Raw genomic sequence first — 14,135 nt, forward strand, 5'->3', positions numbered from 1 at the left:
AACAATATTCACCATAAAATCTGCAACTGGTAGAGGAACCTCTTGACCATTTTCAACCATTGTGGCATTGTATTTATAGGGTACAACTTTATCGGATGAGTAGGGGACAGGGCCCGCTAACCGTATAACCAACGACGACATCGATTTATTAACATTTTTGTTGTTACTACTATCGAACTCGATAACTACCCGCTCGGGGGTGTTGAACACTGGCACAATCACATTCACATCATTTACATCTCTCAACTGACAAATCTGGATAAGCCCTTCGTCTATCAATATTTGAATATCCCTCTTGATAATAACACATCCTCGAGGGTTCACACTGCATACCACACAACCATCATGGTCATGCTCACAATCACTGACCAAACATATATCCTTATGAATTGCCACCAAATATTGTCTGATATGGCGAACATCATAAACCTTGTACTCACCAGGACAACCATCTACCATATTGATGGAAGCATTACCATGAGCAGGCAACAAATTTGCTTTCACATTAGGCACTCGGTCCTCAAAGGACATCATCCCACTCTTCACAAGCTTTTGTACCTTATACTTCAACGGATAGCAATTGTCTATGTCATGGCCAGGGGTTCCCTGGTGAAAAGCACAACAGAGTTCGGATTTAAACCACCATGAAGTGGCTCCATAATTTGTGGAGGATTTCTAGGTTGAATGAGGTTCTTGAGAACCAAAGATGGATACAATTCTGCGTATGACATAGGAATAGGGTCAAAGGAGACCTTCTTCCTCTCAAAGTTTTGTTGTTGATTATTGTTGTTGTTGTAGTTGGTTCTTTATTGCGGTTGTTGTTGACGTTCTTGTTGCTGATTCAAAACTGATTCATTGTTGGAATTGTTGGAAAATAAAGGGATCACTGATGAAACTTGATGTTGATGTTGACGAGGTTGAGAGCTCTTTCTAACATGAGGCCTCCTTTGCCTCCCCACAGTTACTGAATTAGTTTCCCCCTCCTTCCTCTTGGAGAAACTACCTCCGTACTTCTTGCTAGACGAAGCTTATTCCTTAGACAGATGTCCCTCACAGACTCCTTCTTATAACCTCATCCCCATGTTTACCATTTCGGTAATATCATTGGCGGCACTGGAAATCATATGTTCGTAATAAAACGAACTCAATGTCGTCAAGAATATCTTCGTCATTTCCTATTCTTCCAATGGTGGGCTTATCTGGGAAGCAAGTTCCCTCTACCTATGAGCATACTCTTTGAATGTATCCTTATCCTTCTGAGACATTGACCTCAACTGGTCTGTACCAGGCGCCATATCCATAATGTATTTGTATTATTTGACAAAGGGTTCACCCAAGTCATTGAAAGTACAAACACTTTCACTGTCCAACCCCATATACCATCTCAAAGCAGCACCAATCACTCTCTCTTGGAAGTAGTGAATCAGTAACTGATCATTATCAATTTGAGTTGACATCTTTCTGGCATACATCACAAGGTGGCTAAGCGGACAACTGCTTCCCTTATACTTTTCAAAGTCAGGGACCTTGAACTTCATCAGGATTTTCACATTAGGCACTAGGAAGAGCTCAGCAACACTCTTCCCAAATAAGTCTTTTCCTCTCAACGTCTTCAACTCTTTGCGCAGTTTGAGAAATTGATCTTTCATCTCGTCCATCTTCTCATACACGTCTGGGACCTCAGATGGCTTAGAATGGTAGATGGTGTCCTTAACACGAGGCAAAGTATGAACAACTGGATGTGGCACTGACATGACTAGGCTAGTTGCCGACAGAGAGACAAAAGTAGGTGCATACCTTTCAGGCATAAAGTTTGATGGCATTCCCCAAGGGAATCCAGCAGGCATGGAGGGACCGGATTGGTTGGCAGCAACAGGGACAGTCGAGATAGAAACCTCAGAAATAACAGTCCTTTTGGGAGGAGTTGCAGGAATTGGCGAAGTCTGATTCTGCGTAGCAATGACAGATTCCACCAATGATGTTAACCTGGCGATTTCATCTTTCAGCTCTCTATTCTCTTGCTCCAAATGTTCCATGATTCTCGGTTGATTAGCACGAGTGTTGTATCGGTGAGTCAAGTTGACTGATGCACAAAAGAATAACCAATAAGACATCAGGCGGCAGAAAACCTGCTATGCAAATGATGCATGAAATGCAATGTTTTTATTTATTTAAATTTCAAGGAACATATGAAGTTCTATTTGCAAATATTAAATAATAACAATAGTAACAATTTGATTTACCATAAAATCTCTTTTTATTCATAAAATTTGGAAGAGTTACACCGAGTTCAATTTCAGAAACCAAAATAAAAATACAAGAGAAAAGGAAACTAATAATCCTAAGGATCCCTTAGCAACGATTTCATATGATCTGGATGCGGCCGTGTACTTCCTTCGGATGCGTCGAATCTCAGACTCAAAAGATGTCTTCATCTGGGCTTTCTCAAGGACTAGCTGATCAACAATCTTCTTTCAAGCGCCAGAAGGCTGAGGCATACTAGAGGAAGGTAGACCCCTTAGCTTTCTTTGTCTCTTCATGGCTCGGTCTTCAAGAAGTTCAATAAGTGCATCTTTGTCTTTCGACTCAAGCTGCAACTCTTCATGCTTTTGGCTTAAAGCATGTAACCTCTCTTGCCACATATCCTTCTCTTCCTTTCCTATGTATAGTATGCCAAGCATGTATCATCCTTTGCTTCAAATGTTGGGGATCTTTACCCTCTTGATAGAAAAGACCTTCTAACTGAGTGTTATTAGGTTTATCTGTCAAGGGGAACCCAAATTGACGACGAGCCAAAGCAGGGTTATAGTTGATTCCTCCTTGTGTACCAATGAGAGGCACATTAGAGAATTCACCACAACTATCATTATTACCCAAGCTACTCAATGCAGAATCATACCAAATAATATCATCATTAGTGAGAGACATAAGTCTCTGAGACCATCGTAGACATTGTTTGCTCTTCAAGAAAGCAGGTGTCTGGGCAAGTGCGAAATAAACCACTTGTACAGAAGAGGAAAGCAACACACAATAGTCCCACCACCATTAGAATTCCTTAAAGGCAAAGAGAAATATAGATCACCCAATAGAGTAGGAACACGATTCCCAATAAAGAAAATTCTAATGGCGTTAAAATCAACAAAACCGTCAATGTTAGGGAACAAAGCTAAATCATAGATGAGCAATACAAGATGGTTTCAAAAGCGTCCACACTACCGACTTGAGCAAAGACAATAGCTTTTCCAATAAGGAACTCAGAAGTCATCCCAATAATACCTCCTTTCTTCACCAAATGAGCCTCAATCTCAGATTTCTTCAAATGAAGAGCTTTATCTATGATATGGGATCTGGGACTCTCCTCCAATCCACTAGAAGGTACTTGTCAGATACGGGTATTCCCAAAAGATGGGCATACTCCTCTAAAATAGGCATAAGATGATAATTGGGAAAAGTGAAGTATCGGTAGAGAGAATCATAGAACTGAACCAAAACACTCAAAAGTCCTTGATCCACATCATTAGATATCACAGACAAAAGCTTCCCATGATGTTTCTTAAAGTCCATGGGATCTAATGCAAAAGCTAACAACTTCCTTATCTCTTAAAATTCAGACATATGAAACTGTACTTCTTAGTGTTCCTTCGTCCATAACCCATGGTCTGAAAATATTTGCAAATAAGACCTCAAATCCTTGAAATTTATTTTTCTATGATGAATGTTATGATGCGCATGTATGCATGAATGCAACAATCACAAATAATGGATCACACATAAGGAAAACACAGACAAAGGTCAAGGGATGGATCAAGTCATTATCAAGATCAATCATCCATTTTGGTGGATTATGGTTTTCACCTTATAAACACCCAAGTTCCATTAGTATTGACAAAACTTGATCGGATCAACCAAGTATCAAAGGGTTTTTTATGAGTCACGAGCATGTAGTCAGGTTAAGAACCATCCCAAAAGAGTGTACTAAGGATAAAAACATGTAGATCATGTTCTAAAAAGTTCCCAGAGTCTTAATCCCATCTATCGGATATTACGGGTTAGGATGACTGACTCATCAACCCATAATATTCTTAAGAGGAACTCGTCTGAGTGTAGTATCGCGTAACAACTGTTATCAGGTCTACACCTGAATAGTATCTGTACTACGTCCTAAATAGGCCAAGTTGGGTTAAATGTTCTATGTTCCTCAGCTTCTAGGACCCCAAATCAGAGAAAGTAATGCCTATCCACGAATAACTTGTGTGATATCAGTAACTCCAAAAGGGTCTCTACTGAGTAGATGGACCTCAATCCAACTTATTAAGGACTACTCCACACAAGTTGAACATGACTATACCATCCTCCTATCTTAATTGAACTCAAGTTCAAGTTAGAACTTATCTCACCACTCAGAGATCACCAAGCACAACAAATAGATTATATCACACAAGCAAATATACAAACATCAAATATACATATGTATACACATATAAAAAAAGTAGGCTAAACCCACTGAGAAGTATTCCCCACCAGAGTCGCCACTTAATTTCTAGAACGGTGAATTCATGACCATCAAACTATGGATAAGTTTAACATCAATAAAACCATAGTCGCCATCGCGCTTTTATTATTTCCAAAGGAAAAGGTAAAAAGTACGAACAAAACCCAAAGCTAAGAAATTTTCAAATCAAAACTAATAAAATGTCAGAGATTACAGGTAAGTGGGTTCGTTACACAGAGGGAAGGTGTTAGCATCCAAAGTGTCCTAGGTACTCCTTGGGAGCCTTTTTTTGTGTGCAAGTGTTTTGGTCAAAATGATGTTTGGAAAAATATAGAGTGGGGGGATGAGAAAATAATTCATTGATTATATTTTTGTGTTTGACAAGACCTTCGGACTTGTTCCTACGTACCAACATAAAAATGAACGATCAAAACCTCGTAGTTCGTGGTAACAATTTCAAAGTTGGTGAATTGATTTTAATAAAAAAAGTTTAAATAAAAGGTGTAAGACCCCGACTTTGACCCTAAGATGCCTCAAGCCATCTCATCATATGCATTAGAATTGGGATCACACATTGGCATCCTCCTTACCCCTCATTCATTGGGTTTGCATTGAGAGAGATCACCAAGCACATTTTGATTGTATCATACTTTGGTTTTTATCATTTACTAACCAAAATACCAAAAATATGTCAATGTATAGTTTGTTGCTTTTGTAGGTAGTGTGTCTGCTCACCTATGCTCTATCAAGCTCATATCTAGGGTTTAAGACCCTTAATGCAAGGAGCTCAATCAAGAAATGGTTTACATTGGCTCTAAGTATCATATATTGATCCCCATGATATTCACATGTTTTTTTGATCAAGAATTCATCAAGAGTTTGGATATTTCTTGCCTTGTAAACCCTAATTCATCTAGGTATCTTATGTGACTTCTTCAACAAGTTTCTTCAACAATTGATCAAATATTTCAATGGATACTTCACATTACATTATCGTATTCATATATTATCCTCCATGAGTCTCAAAAGTCAAGAGAATATCAAGACAACAAGTTGATTCATGGTGGTTGACCAGAGAAAGTCAACTAATCAAAATAGGGGTTCCCTAGACTCTATCTCCTTCAAATTTTGTCATATGAAAATGATTCCAAGAGCAACATTACTCTAAATCACATTCCAAACAAATTTCATGTTGAGGTCAAGAGCTATTTTTCCTTGGAAAGACATTTTATGGTGAACGATTATAGGTCAGTTTGTCTAAACCCTAATTTGAAGGTCAATTTCCTGTAAGACCCCAATTTTGTCCCTAAGATCCCTCATGGCATCATATCATAGCCTTAAATTGCCTCAAGGATCTTTGGGCACCTTTCTTCCTTCCCTGTGGGTGGGATCTTTCTTGAGAGTGATTCTTGATCATCAAGTATTGCTTGCATTTGTGTATCATTGCTTGTCTTTTAATCACTAACCAAAATGTACAAAAAAAGATGTCATCTAACATTTGTCTTGCAGCTTAAGCAGTCAACAGGTCAAGGCAATTCAAGTGAATCCTTTGTGCAAGAGATGAAGTTTTCCATCGAGATATGGATCATATATTTTCAGGTCATCTAAGGACCAATGCAAGTCAACAGAAAGTCAACTGAAGGCTTTGAGTGTGGGAATTGAGTTTCTTCATCCCATTCATGTTCAAACAATGCTTATTCATCATGTCAAACATCCATATTGAAGATTTTGAGGTCAAGTCAAAAGTTTCCCAAAATGGAAAGTGACCTATAATTTCAAGTTTCCAAAAATGAAAAGTTTTTGGACCAACTTCAACTCAACTTTCCAACATCAAAGAAGATTCAAATGAATTTTTGTCCAACATGAAAGTTGAAGATCTCTCTCTCCCATTTCCAAAAAGTCCAAGATCATGAGCATCTGATTAATGGTTGAGGAGATATGATCAAATCATTGCCAAGTGTACATGGAACTTCAAAAGGCCATAATTTTTGACTCATAACTCCAAAATGAGTGCCTCTTTTTGCATTTTGCTTCTCATGACATGTATTTTCCAAATCATTCATTACATTTCATGAAATTTCATCATATGATCATTTGCTTATGCATGACTATTTTGGAGGGAAAATTGCAAATTCAAAATTGGTGCATCATATGAACAAAATTCCAATTCCATTTGGCTTATGATCTGATTTTGAGTGATTTTGAATCAACACATAACACTGTTCACGTGTGCCTTTCCATGCATAAGGGGTTTTTGCTAATTTTACCATGCACCTCATTCTCACTAATTTTGCATTAACCAAAGCCTAATTACATTTTCAATAAGATTAGGACATGGTATAAATGCTAAATCCTAACAGAATTGTTCATTATTCATCATTTCTAGATCTAGATTCTTCTTCCCTCCAAATTTTCTCTCAATCAAAAGTTGAAATTTCTCCACATAGCATTGCAATTTTCTTCCATATTCTGGTTCATTGAGTGTAGTGGATGAAGAATCAAGCATTGGAACAGTGATTTTGGCCAGAATTCGTGCATACTCCAAGCAAGAACATGAAGATGGAAGTGGTGATTTGAGCTAGATCTAGGTCGTGCCAAGCCTCAATTATTGCATCAAGCTTCATAACATCATCTCAAGAGTTGATCTGGACACTTGCAAGGCCTTGGATCTACAGTTTCATTGATCTGCTCTTCAAGAGGTAAAAATTCGATCCTCTTAATTCTTGATGTTATGCACAGGTTTAGATAGATCTCCTCACGCTGAAAATTCTGATCTAAATTTCATAAAAAATGGTGTAGAATTGCATGAGATACGTGTGTTTGAAGTGTTGAATCCAATAATGTTTTGCTCGATTTGCTTTGGTTATGTTGAATTAATATGAATTAATGCTGGATTTGGAAAGTACGTGAGCTAAGCTTTTGTTTGATGTAACTTTTGCTGGATTCTGGAATTTTTTTTAATGCGAGCACTGTAGCTCCGTCGTCTTCGCGAAGAAGACGGTGGAAACCACCCTAGGTGCCGCCGTCTGCAACTAGTATGAGCTGGCTAGGGTTTTGTCCCTTTGTGCGCGCCTGTTGGCCAATTGATTGGCCTACTTTCTTTTGACCGAGCCACATGGCCTTTGACTCAGTGATGAGGACGCCACCTCATTTAATAATACTCTGCGTTTTGATCCATCCCTCGCTTCGATTCCCAGTGGTTGCGTTTTGGATTTATTTCATTTCAGCGCTCCTATTTTTATGCGAACCTGGTTCGATTCTGCCTGGTTCCACATTTTCAAATTAATTCCAACATTACCTTTCCCTCCAATTTAACATGTGCATGATCATTTTCATTTCAAATATTTTCATCACATTCAAAAAATCACTAAAAATAGAATATGCATCCAATTAATTCCCAATTTTTTCCTACATTTTCTTGTGTGTGTCTATTATTTTGTGGTGTTGATTTTTGATTTTTATCATTTATGGATTTTTGGTTGTGGACTGCTCTTTGGACATGTATGCATATGTCACATTGCTTCATTCTTTCTATTGTGAAATTCTCAATAACGATCCAATTGCCATGAAATTTTGTATGATGATTCCCAACATGTTGCTTGACCTTTGAGGCTTGATTGTGCATTTTTCTCATTTTTCATTTCTGTTTTAGACACATAAACTTTTGGTGTGACAATGTGTGTCACACAATTTGATGTCATACTTGTGCATTTTCATTTCTAGGTCAAATGAGCTCTTCTGATTATAATTTTTGGCATGATGATTGTGTTTGACATATTGTATGCACATAAAAATTTCTAGAATTGTTTGAGTCATTTATGTTTTAATATGGAATTTTGATTCTTAATGTCCAATTGTGTGCTTTGAAATTGCCTTTGTCTTCTCTTGCTCACTACATGACTTTGCTTAATGCTTTTGACTTGGTCCTTTTTAGGACATGTTCATGATTGATTAATTGAGCTTCATGTTGAATATTGGTTGTTGTTTTGACTTTTTACTTCACCTTTGACCCTAGGCTTTGCCCTAGGGGTTTGGCCTCACATTTTGAGCTTTGCATTTCAGGTTCAAGCAATAAGTCCTAATGGATGATGTTGATCTCATGAATTGAGATACAATTTGCTTTGTTTTACTAATGTTGATTGTGTTATAGGTCCTTGGGTGGCTAACTCACTTTAGTTGTTGACTTACATTGTGTATATTGGTTATCTCATTGTTGACTGTTGTTTGGTTTGTCTGAATGTGAATATTGACTTGTTTGATTTTCTTACAGGTACTTTAGTAGCTTTAACTCATTATTTGAGTTGCTTTGCTTTGCTTGTGGTTGGCATACCACTTAGGTAACCTCTTTAACTCCATGTAGTCTGGAAGATCTGCTATCTTTGGCAGGCACCTGTCTGAAGCCCTCCTTAAGAGGCCATGTTCTTGATTGTTTAATTTTGTGCTAAAGACCTCAATGAGGCATGGTTATATATTAAGACCTCCTAAGTGAAGAGGCATTGGCAGATAGAAGGGATGTGCAATCCATCCCCTGCTATTCAGTTGAATCTTTCATCTTGCTCGCACTATGTGCTGATGCATTTTGAATAAACACCCAAAATCTTGTATATAGAGTCAGTCATTATGGAATAGAGTTCCTCATTCTGGACTCCCACACCTTCTTTGATTCAAGCTCACCCCGGCGAAGGTTAAGAGCTATGAGGTCTAACCCTCATTTCCCATTTCATCTGCTCACCCTGACGGTCAATGTCAAAGGTTAAGAGCCCTGACACCCCTTCCAGTATTTGGCTTGTTTGTCAAGGTCGATATGACCCCTTGACTAAAGCCCAGCCTTGTATGAACCTTTTGATTGTGTATAGAGTGTGCTAATTGATTGATTGTTTGCTTACTTGTGCATCCTTCATGTTGCTTTTGTATATTGTTTGATTGCTTTGCATTTGTTATTTGCTTTATTTGAGGAGTCAGATGTAAGACCATTGATTGGCTATCTGTTTCCTGTTCCTTTTAGGGAGCTGAATATAAGACCATTAATTGGCACTCCATTTACTATATTGTTTTGTTTTGAGGGAGTCAAATGTAAGACCATTGATTGGCTATCTGTTTCCTGTTCCTTTTGGGGAGCTGGATATAAGACCATTGATTGGCACTCCATTTCCTGTTCCTTTTGGGGAGCTGGATATAAGACCATTGATTGGCACTCTATTTCCTGTTTTATTTGTTTTGGGGAGTCAGGTGTAAGACCATTGATTGGCTATCTGTTTCTTGTGTTTGTTTCTTTGAGGAGTTAGATGTAAGACCATTGATTGGCTATCTGTTTCCTATTTTGTTTTCTTCTGTGGAGTTAGATGTAAGACCATTGATTGGCTATCTGTTTCCCATGTTGCTTTGTGGAGTTGGACGTAAGACCATTGATTGGCACTCCGTTTCCCATTTGTTTTTGGAGTTGGATATAAGACCATTTATTGGCCATCCATTTCCAGTTTTGTTGCTCCTTTGAGCTTACTTATTTGCTTTTGCCTTGTGTTGCCTAATTCCAAAGGAACTTCCTTGAATCATTTCTATGATCTTGAGAAAGCAACTCCTATTTGTGGCTTTGTCCCTTAACCTTAACCCTCACCCTTTTGTGATTAACCTTGAACCTTATTTTCATCCTTAACCCAAAACCAGAAAACTTTTGTGCAAACATTTTCACCTGTTTTCAAAAACTAGAAACCTAGGCCTTAGGCCTTTGATTTTCAAACTCTCATTTCATTAATACTCATTGTGAATGAACTTTAATGTCAACTTTTACTTCACTTTGTGAATAATGCTAATTGGTTAATTCAACTCATTCAATTGTTTTTGAGACTCTTGTCCACTTCTTAATCAAGTTTTCATGCATTAGCCATAGATATGAATTATCACAGTGGTTGATGTAAATCTCACCACATCCTTAGTGATTGAATTATAAGACTTCCATGCTTATTATAGGGTTAACCCCTCACTAGCGTGTTGAAGTTGTTCTCACATGGTGGATTGTTAGTTCAGGTTGAGTTTTCTCTCGTTGGTAATGAAAGACCTTAAGGCTTTTGTTTAAAATCAATCCACTCACTTTTTGGAAATCTTTTAGCTGAACTATGGCGTTTTGATCCTTATCTTTCATGAAAAGGTACGTAGGCAATGGGTTCATCCATTCAAACACAAAAATAATAAAATTTGTACATTCTTTTCTCACCTCTTCCCTCATGTTTGCACAATAAATATTTTCATAAACAATACTTTTTACAACAAGTTGTGAAAAGGGTTCCCTAGGAGTACCTAGGATGCATTGGGTGTCTAACACCTTCCCTTTGCATAATTACCCCCTTACCCAGATCTCTGTACCTCTTTTATTAGTTTTCTTTGTAAAACTTCTTAGGCTTTTGTTCGCTTTCTAGCCATTCCTTTGGATAAATAGAAGTGCGGTGGCGACTCTATTTTTGTATGCTTTGCTTTTGATTTAGTCAATAAATCATAAAGTGACGAATACACCGCTACAGAAAAGTGGCGACTCTGCTGGGGATCAGATTTTCCTGGTGGGTTTGCCAACTTTTCACACTTTGTTGTATCATATTTGTCTATTGTTTATGATATATTTTTGGTGCAATTTGGGATTAATGTATTGTTTGTAATGCTTGATTTGCTTGATATATCAATTGCTTGATTGCTTTGGTGATCTCTGTGAGATGAGTTCTGTACCCGAACTCAAGTGCACCTCATGATAGGAGAATGGCATAGTCTCGTCGACTTGTGTGGAGTTATTCCTTAGCAAGTTGACTTGCGTGTCCATTCACTTGGTGGAGGTCATGTTGGATTAATGATGTCACACAAGTCATTTGTGGTTAGGCATTATTCTTCCGATATGTGCCGTAGAAGCCAAGGACCATAGTTTACCAAGCCCATCTTGGCCTATTTCTAGGACGTAGTGTGGAGGTCGTTCAAATGTCAGATTTGATGCGATTGTTACGCGATACTACACTCATAAGAGTCTCTCTTGAGAATATTTTTGGAATACGAGTATTCGTTCCTCCGATAATATTCGAAAGATGGGATGATGACTATGGGAACCTCTGGTAGAACATGTTCGGCAGGTTTAAACCATAATACGCTCCCTTTGGGTGGTTCTTAACCGAGACTCCATGCTTGTGACTCACAACAAACCCGTGATTCATGGTTGATCCGTTCACATCTACTTAATATCAATGGAACTTGGGTGTTGATAAGGTGTAAACCATGATCCACCAAAATGGATGATTGATATTAAGGATGGTTGAACCGTTCGTATATCGTTAATATCAATGGAACTTGGGTGTTGATAAGGTGAAAGCCATAATCCACCAAAATGGATGATTGATATTAAGGATAATACGAGCTATCCCATGACCTTTGTCTGGTGTGCTTTGCTTGATCCTTGAGTGTGATTGTTGCATTCATGCATTCATCCATTCATTTGCATCCATATCATACAAAAATGAGAAAAAAAAATTCCAAGGAACTTAAGGGGTTTCTTTGCAAAAATTTTCAAGACATGGAAAGACAAAGAATTATTCAATGAAATATTTCCATGCGAACAAATGATTAATATTTCAAAGTTTGCAAATAAAACTCTCGAGTTCCTTTGAAAATAAAAACAAATCATGTGCACGAGCATTGCATGCATCATTTGCATAAGCAGGTGTCGTTCTCAGCTTATGGTCTTGTGGTCTAACTCGGTGCTCTTCATTTATTTTGAAGACAAGCTGACTCATCGGTACTACACCAGAGCCAACTCTTCCAGATTGATGGATCATCTAGAGCAAGAGAACTGTGAGCTCAAAGAGGAATTTTCCAGACTAAGTGCTTTTGATAGATTTATTCCTGGTTAGCCACTTGTCTTCTTTCTCATACATTGATGCTGAGGATGAAGTTGGAACGCCTTTCCAAGCTTTATCTATAGCCGAGCCTGTTGAGAAGAAGACTCATTCATTTGCTTCCTATCGAGATGTGAAACTGGCCATTGAATGTGGTGCAGTTGCTGGTCTAGGAAAAATGATCGAGCTTGAAGATAATAAATCCCGGGCTGGCATTGGCTTTTCTTATGGGGTCTTCAACGAGCAAGGGCTGTTGAAGAGTGGAGGTTTCATCCACGCCGATCAGAGTGAGGAAGCTGCTGCTATTCTGGAAGAAGATGTAGAGGATACTGACAATTTTGTCATCCCTGGCGGGATCTGCCACATTTGGGTCGCTGTAGATGTTCCTACAGTCATTCATAAATCAAAGTAAAGCTTCACTTTGTTTAAAAACCCTTCTCCCATGCCAAAAGGAGAAGTGATGACATTGTTGGCAACATTTAATACAATGATGTTTTCATTCAATAAACTCATGTTAAACATTTGTTTTTTCCAATTGTTTTCACTTTTTGCTTTTTGCATGAAATCGGTGATCACAAAAAACCCTAAAAACAAGAATAAAAGCAATCTTTTCATCTGCATAATGATTGCCTTGTTTGATTTCAAAAAGCTTTTATATCCAAAATCATTATGCAGGTTGATTCTTAAACCCATTGAACATAATGATCCAACGCCATCTCCCAATTTTGAATTCCCTGTATTCAAGGCAGAGGAAGATGATGTTGAAGGGATTCCTGATGAGATTACCCGTCTTCTTGAGCACAAAAAGAAGATCATTCAGCTCTATCTTGAGAATCAGCAAATAGTCAAACTGGGGCATTTCAATGTAAAAAAAAAGAAGAGGGTGAAAAACAAAAACAAAATCAAAATAAGATCAAAATTAAAAAAAAAAAAAAAAAAAAATCAAAAAAAAGAAAGAAAAAGTATACCCTTAAGCCCTAGTTGACTGATGCTGAATGGATTCAGAGTCGTTACGACCAGCTGAATTTGATTGAAGAGAAGCGATTGACTGCCATGTGCCATGGTCAGTTATATCAGCAGAGAATGAAGAAAGCATTCGATAAGAAGGTCAAGCCTTGTGTGTTCCGAGAAGGTGACCTTGTGCTCAAGAAAGTCTTGTCTTTCGCGCCCAATTCTAGGGGCAAGTGGACTCCAAACTATGAAGGTCCATATGTTGTCAAGCGAGCCTTTTCAGGCGGTGCATTGATGCTTACAACAATGGATGGGGAGGATTTCACTCGTCCTGTGAATTCAGATGCAGTCAAGAAATACTTTGCCTAAAAAGAAAAACAGAATAGCTCGCTAAGTTGAAAACCCGAAAGGGCGGCTTAGGCAAAAATGAGTGTCTCGGTGGATAACCCAAAAGGGCGATCCAGGCAAAAGTTAGAGACATAAAAAATGAATTTGCATCCCGCTAGATTGAGTACCTCACCCTAGGGCAATTTAGGAAAAAATTAGGGATTTGGCAAGTAACTGCATCCTGACAAGACTTTCTGTTTCACAACTGTCTTTTTGTCAGAGATTCTCGCTCAGTCATCATCAACTGAAGTCTCAAATACATCAGATTCAAATTGGTAGAGAAATGGTCATTATGTTCAATGTAGCCCTCTTCCAATATATATCACCGATTTCAAATTTGTACAGATCTATGGAGTCTTGCCATTTGCAGGCTACCATCCCATCAAATAAATTTGAGCTTTTATCCAATTATTTGCACTCTTATTTGTTTCAAATCAACA

This window comes from Lathyrus oleraceus, chromosome 1 (assembly GCF_024323335.1).
Source record: "Lathyrus oleraceus cultivar Zhongwan6 chromosome 1, CAAS_Psat_ZW6_1.0, whole genome shotgun sequence".
Taxonomy (NCBI): Eukaryota; Viridiplantae; Streptophyta; class Magnoliopsida; order Fabales; family Fabaceae; genus Lathyrus; species Lathyrus oleraceus.